This window comes from Dendrobium catenatum, unplaced genomic scaffold, assembly GCF_001605985.2.
Source record: "Dendrobium catenatum unplaced genomic scaffold, ASM160598v2 fragScaff_scaffold_621, whole genome shotgun sequence".
NCBI lineage: Eukaryota > Viridiplantae > Streptophyta > Magnoliopsida > Asparagales > Orchidaceae > Dendrobium > Dendrobium catenatum.
Genome location: NW_021319083.1, coordinates 4816401 through 4823143, shown reverse-complemented (window position 1 = coordinate 4823143; position 6743 = coordinate 4816401).

Genomic DNA, 6743 nt, shown 5'->3' with positions numbered 1-6743 from the left:
CACAACATTCAATGCCAAATATGAATGATGGTTCCCAAAAAGATGTAATCAAACTCCATATTTCTCTAAAATCATAAAAATAAGTTGGTGGATGTTTGGTTCATTCAAACTAAAGTGTGTGTGGGTTTTGGAATTGTCCTCCAAGACAAGTTTCTTTGACCAACCTAATTTTGATGGCACCTTATTGTGTGTGGTGTGAGGAAACTTTTTTTAAGATAGCGTTGATTGCCTATACTCTAATTGATGCGGTGCATTTTAGTTAGAATTGTTCTCCTTTAGGAACACCTTATCTAGTTTCTAGAATAGTCTTTTAGTTTTATAAATATGAGTGCATTGTAGTAGGAAGAGGGCATTGAATGAAATATATTAGTCTTTGAAGCCTTTGAGCTTTTCTTTCTCTTCTTCCCTGGATTGGGAAAACCCCAAATCCTTCTTGCAGGTCGCATCTTCCGACGATCCACTACCAGTTTGGTATCAGAGCCTGGAGCTTGTGAAGATCGATGACTGCCGAAGAAGGTCGGCTGTCGACGACGTTCGAAGCCGTAGAACAAGGGTGGTCGACGAAGATCGACGCCGAATAAGATGGGCGGTCGACGAAGATCGCCAACCGAAGGAGACGGGAGATCGACGATGATCGACGTCGAAGAAGACGAGAGATCGATGACTATCCGCCTCTCTAGCTTCCGCTCCAATGGCGTGATCCGCCGCCGGAATACCTCTCCCTCTTTTACTCCGCTTCCCGCAAAGGGATCCGCAAGCAACCGATTGTGGTGACGACTACCCTCCGCTCGAACTCCCTCTCCGATGGCGTGATCTGCCGCCGGAGTATCCGCCGCTCGAGCTTCCGCTGAGATGGCGCGATCTGCCTCCACAGATTACTTCGGCATTCGACTCCGTTCATCTCCAACGCAGACCTACCCGCGCAAGTCCAGACGCCTCTGCTCAGCTCACTGGACCGATTCCAGCTCCTCTCAATCCCTCTGCTACCCATCCCTCATTACCGCCAGCTCAGACGAAGCCCCACCCCACAACCGCTGCTCCATCGCCGCCGGCAACAACCGACCAGGCCCCCCGCCGATCAGCTTTCCACACTCCCAACCACTGAGCTTCCCGCAAACCCAGCGCCGACCAGACTCCCGCACATCCAGCCTCCGATTCGCCGACCCAACATGTGCACGAGCTCGATCTATCACGACCAGATCCCAGTTTCGTTGCCTGCTCCGACTCCGTCGGGATGGAGCTCCAGCTGGAGATTTGCCATCTTCCTGCATTGCCTGCGGACGGCAAACAAGACAGTGCGGGTTCCGGACTTTACCATGGATGGAAATCATTCCGACTCCGTCGAATACCCGGCCCCTCCTCCTGCCCGCATGAGATCCGGCCCCTGCTGCTCACGCGAGATAGATGATGAGCGCGAGCCAGCGCCTTGCGACGAGCGCGATTCCATGCCTGGAGACGAGAGCATTTCAGCGCCTGGCGACGAACGCATTTCCGCACCGAAGACAGTGACGCCAGGAGCAATCTCGATGCTCCTTTCCATTGGTGATCGGCAACTTGATTTGGAGAAGCAACAGTCTATAGCTGCAAAAGCTGAGCCTAAGACAGAGAAAGATGCATAATCTTTTATCCTTGATAAAGCAAATTTCAGGATGGTCTTGATGGTATTCCTCCTTTTGGGTTTATGGCCCATGTTCCTCCACCACTTTTTGGTCTTGACGATGCAAACACGATTCTTCACAGAAGAAGACAACTTCTGGTAGAAACAAATAAGTGAAGGCGGTGGGAATGGACCGAGCCCTACTTGAGTAACAGCCGGAAGCTGCACTGCATCATGGATCCTGATGCGGCTCATGGAGATGGAGAAACTAAGCTAAATGACAAACTACAATGTTGGTGATGTGAATGATTTACTGCATTGTGGAAATCCCTGGTTTAAATTTGGCTGACAAAGTTGAATCATCGGCAATGCCCCTCAGCTGCTCGACAAATATGTCAAGGTAGGCCACTTTGAATGAAGTTAAAATGAAGCTGCTAGCCAGGCAGTACACAGTTCCAGCTGAGATTCTTGAATGGCTTAGAGCCAGCACATTGGTGGGAATTCGGTGAGATGGATTTTTTTATGTTGACCACAGCTTATGGACAGACTGGGGATTTCAACCGGGAAGAGCGGGTCCTTAAGTATATGAATGAGAAAGGAATCCCGCAAAGTGCTGTTACCTTTAATAGCCTGATGTCTTTTGAAAGAGATTTGAAAGCTTTTCAAAATAACATCCAAACGTCAAGTATTGCAAATAGCTAAATTACCAAAGCCCAAAATTTAAAATTTAGACCCTTCACCTTAGGATCCGTCACTCAATTTGAGGTGGAGGTTAGCGGAAAAGAATCGTGAGCAGACTTAGCGACGCCACTAGTAAACAGGTGACCTTGAGAGGACTTGTCGCCGGGTTGGAAGTCGGGTTCGAAGGAGCGGGTGGACGGCTTTCGATGATCCACGTATAGACGGAGAAGTGATCGTCTATAGAGTCCACAAGAGTTGGCAAGATCTGGTCCAAGTACTCTTCCGGGGTGTCGTCGAAGTCGAATCCCACGTCAAAGAAGGGTGAACGGAGAATGTCGACTCTTCCGTTGCGATCGTGCTCAAACCCGAAATTCCATTCGGGCTCCTCCATGCATTCTAGAAAGTAGGGATGGCGATCGCCGCAAGAAGCTCTCCAATGGAGGGAGAAAGGGGCGGCGGGTAGGAGTAAATGAAGAAGGCCGGCGGTAGAGAGAGGCTCTTTGATTTCGAAATCTGGAATTTCAGGTTTCGGTTGAGGTATGAGGGAAATTAATTTGCAATTTCAAATTAATTCCTAAGGGGGGATGGGCGGTTATGAAGGAGGATTTTAGGGGCTGATTTTGGTGGAGAGATTTTAATTTAATTGGGGGGAAGAGAGGCCTTGAAGAAACGGCTGGCTTTGTAGAGGAGGAATAAAAGGGAATTAATCAATTGGGGATCACGGCTTGCCTCCACAGATTTTAAAATATGTAATAAACAGCTTAGAATAAAGGCTGAATTAAAACCAGGTTTATCAAAAAGGAAACTTTCCTTACATGAGGTAGCCGTTTGGGATCAAACTTGTACAGATTTGGCTAAAGGCTGATTTAAAACAGGTGGAGTAAAAAAGGAAACTTTCCTTACATGAGGTAGCCGTTTGGAATTACAAATTCTGTGATTAATTCCTTTACAGCAATTGACTCAATCGTAGGAGCCAATTAAGGAAAGCAATTAGTGACTCTTGAGGGATTTGAATTCCCGCTCCAAAATTCCCAGGGAGCGGCGGGATGGGGAACCGGGGCTGGCTGGCAGGGTGTTGGCTGGCGGGAGACGGGGCGGTGGCCGGCGGGAGGCTGGCTAGGGGCGGTGGTGCTGTGGCCGGCAGGAGGCGGCTTTGCAAAGAGCGGGTAGGCCTGTGTGCCGCCGGCCTGGCTACAAAAACAGGAAAAATTCTTGGAGTTTTGATCTCCCTTACCTTGAATTCCTCTAACTCTTCTTCCACACAATAATCTGAGGTTAAAAGTAGAACTCACGAAGAGATCTAATTCTCCCGTCGAACTCACTAAGAGATCTCAGAGAAGAGCACTCACAAAGAGAACAAAGGGAAATTTCATTTCATTCAAAAACTAAAAACCAATTACAATGCATATTGCCTCATATATGGAGGCTCCAAATGAAAGAAAAAGAAAAGACAACAATGCCCTCGGGGCTACATAAGTCAGACAATGCCCTCAGGGGCAAACTCGGAAAAAATAATAATAATTAAAAAAAAAGACATAAGCTATAAACTCAAAAGTAGAGGCTCTGGATCGTAGCCGTCGATCCGCGCCATCGGCGATGGTACACGTGTCGAAATCTGATGTCCCCATCAACATAAATCTCTTTTCTCCATTGTATTATGTTAAGAGTCATCTTCTCATCTAAATCTAATAAAAAAAAAAGTCATTTCTAATATTTTCTAACCAAGTCTTTTAAGGTTTACCTCTACCTTTTTTTAACATAAGTCAAATCTAATACATCTACTTTTCTAACCGGGTCAACGAAAGGCCATCGTTTTACATGACCAAACCATTAAGGCGACTCTCTTTAATCTTATCTTCCACTGGAGCTACTCCAATCTTTTCACGTATATGCGCATTTCGTACCCTGTCTCTAAGATTAAAGCCACTCATCCACCTGAGCATCCTCATCAGTCATCTCTGCAACACTTAACTTAATATTATGCTTCTCTTTGAATGGACAACATTCTCTACCATAAAGCATTGCAGGTCTCACTACCATCTTATAGAATGTTCCCTTAAGTTTGAGAGGGACTTTTCTAACACACAACAAGCTCGATGTATTCCTCCACTTCAACCATCCAACTTGAATTCTACTAATAATATCTCGATCTGTTTCACCATCACTATGAACAAAAACCCAACATATCTAAAATGTGTACTTTTATTAATGACTTGATCGCTCAAAGTAACAATCCCCCCACTAGATCTATTATTACTAAAAGTACACTCAGTATATTTAATTTTATATCTACTCAAATGAAAGCCTTTAGACTTTAAGGTTGACCTCCATAATTCAAGTTTACCTTCAACTCTCTCCAGTCTTATTAACAAGAAGAATATCATCAACAAAAAGCATGCACCAGGGTACAACCTCTTGCAAATGTCTAGTGAGAACATCCATGACTAAAGTAAAAAAGATATGGGCTTAAGGCTGATCCTTGATATAATCCAACTGAAATAAGAAAAAACTTGGTCAAACCACCTTGTGTTTGAACACAAGTAACAACTCCTGCATACATATCCTTGATGACTTGAATATAAGCATTATTAACCCCTTTTTAATGTAGAACTCTCCATAACTCTTCTCTTGGAACTTTATCATATGCTTTCTCTAAATCAATAAAAATCATATGCAGATCCTCATTATTCTCTCTATACTTAATCAAACCTTCAAACCTCTCAATAAATATATAACTTCCATAGTAGACCTACCTAGCATGAAGCCAAATTGAATTTAAGAAACGTTAGTGTCACGCCGCAACCTATGCTTCATAACTCTCTCCCATAATTTTAAAGAATGACACATTAACTTAATTCATCTATAATTCCCACAGTCTTGTGCATCACCTTTATTCTTAAAAATAATAAAAGTGAATCAAAGATAATGGTGAAATAAAATTGACTTTTAGCACATACGACCTATGAAATTCAACTTAAATTTCACAAATCTATTATCGAAGAGCCTCTCAAACTAAACTTACTGACCCTCAATAACAAATGGAATTATCCAATTTTGGATGGAATGAAGGTATTAAGCATGCAATCAAATAGCCTCGAATAAAAAAAAAAAATCCTCGCATTATGTAGCACACAACGCTAAAAGACTATATTTCTCAAAAGAAGTAAGAAGAAGAATAGATTGGAATGTATACGAAGCTTTAGGATTCTCAGGAAACCATAATAACCATTATTAAGGTGTTTCAAGTGATGAAAACATTTTCATACAAATAGATATTCTATGGTAACCATATGTTGTTAGAGGACGAGAGCTCTTATAGAATAATGATGAGCAGGAAGTAGGAATTGTTGTTATTGCAATCACAAGTTGCAGTCACTAATAAGGCGAAGAAATAAGATTCAGTGTAATGTGTGGGGTTTGATTTGGTTGATGAGGGTTTTGATGTAGGGGAGTCGATGTAGATCTTGATGGTAGGTAGGAATATGTGTGACACATTTGCCAACAAGGGTTCTTGCGTGTATTGATTTCATGTTTATTGTGGGAAAAGTTTTGTGCAACATACAAGCTTTTTTAGTGAAAAATTATAGGCAAGGACTTGAGGTGAAGCTAATGAAAGTTAGCTCAATAGGTAGGAACATCTTTTGCAAGTAAAAGTCGTGTTTTATGTGTTTTCTATTACTGAAAAATATTAAGTTGTATTTATTTTGCTTTGCACTAGGCAACTAAAGTTAAGACTCCTACTAATGACATAATCTACATTTATTTTACTTGCAACAAAACAATCCCTTGTGAATTATGCAAATTTTGATTACAAATTATGAATTCATTTTTGTTTACTAATAAAGTTATATGTTTAAATCATTAACGTCTAATATTTAATTAGTTTAGGTTGATTAAAGCTAGATTATAGCTCAAGCTTATTAAGAAAATTAATAAACAATCTTCAAAAATATTTTTTGTAGTCAAGTAATGTTCAAACTCAACTTGAACTTATAAGAAAATAAGTGAATAAGCTTAAATAATGTAACACTTAGCTCATCTCAATTCATTTGTAATACTGTTGACGCATAAATATTTTGTTTTTCCAGTGTTTCTAATCATCACATTTTTAATTTTACAAGATTTTTGTGCTTAGAATTCTAGTTGATATTAGATTTTTATTTCATTTTCCTATGTATAAATTTATGCCTTTCAACTTTTCTTGTATTTATTTGATTGTATCAACGAATGATTTTAACTTTGCTTTTCAAATTTTCTTGTATTTTTTTTATTTTATGGATACTTTAGACATCATATTGTCATACCGCACAATATTATATTGTTTGTAGGAGGTGTCAAAAGTTATGTACTGCTAACTTATTTGTATACCGTAATTTCAAAATCAGAAGATTTTAGAAGTAACACTATTCACTAAAATGGAAGCATTTTCAAAACTTTTTCTATTTATTCAATTACAAAGCTTCTA